This window comes from Physeter macrocephalus, chromosome 11 (assembly GCF_002837175.3).
Source record: "Physeter macrocephalus isolate SW-GA chromosome 11, ASM283717v5, whole genome shotgun sequence".
NCBI lineage: Eukaryota > Metazoa > Chordata > Mammalia > Artiodactyla > Physeteridae > Physeter > Physeter macrocephalus.
Genome location: NC_041224.1, coordinates 153,077,677 through 153,078,578, shown reverse-complemented (window position 1 = coordinate 153,078,578; position 902 = coordinate 153,077,677).

Here is a 902-nt window from a genome sequence, read left to right as displayed (position 1 = left end):
TAGTTTTTTAAGGAACCTCCATACTGTTCTCCTTAGTGGCTGTATCAATTGACATTCCCACCAGCAGTGCAAGAGTGTTCCTTTTCTCCACACCCTGTCCAGCATTTATTGTTTCTAGATTTTTTTGATGATGGCCATTCTGACCGGTGTGAGATGATATCTCATTGTAGTTTTGATTTGCATTTCTCTAATGATTAATGATGTTGAGCATTCTTTCATGTGTTTGTTGGCAATCTGTATATCTTCTTTGGAGAAATGTCTGTTTAGGTCTTCTTCCCATTTTTGGATTGGGGGTTGTGGTTTTTATTGACTTTGCCCTTTCATGATCATTCCCCACCTAGACCTTGGGTCTCCTCTTCCTTATCCAGCCTTCTCCCTTCCCGCACATTCCCCCCACCCCCACCCCCGTCCCTCCTGCCATGCCGGATGCTGCAGGACGGGGTGGTGGTGGAAAGAAACAGTAGCACAAAAGAAAGAGAAAATAAACCCCCTGCACCTTTTCACCATGTAGTTGAAGAGGCCTAAATTAGGTACTAGTAAAAAAGGAAAGAAACACAAATATGTGAGTGAGAGCATGGAAACAGAACAATCCCAGAGCAGAGGCGGTGGGGGTAGGTGGCTGGAGAGAGGCGGGGTAGGGAGGCAGAGTCCTGGCTCACCGATGCATCTGGTCCATGTGGCATTCGGGAAAGCAGAGAGTCACGCTTTGGCAAGAAATGCTCAGATGCTTAGGGAGCCTTTGTGCCTTGGACCGGGAAAGGGAGTGTGTCCATCCTCGTTGCCCACCCCTCATCTGCCATGTTGGCCCACTCCAGGCATCTTTCCTCCAGGGGAAAATGAACACATTTCTCCAGAGGAAAATGAACACATTCTTGCCTGCCGTGATTGTTTGCTGGGCAGGC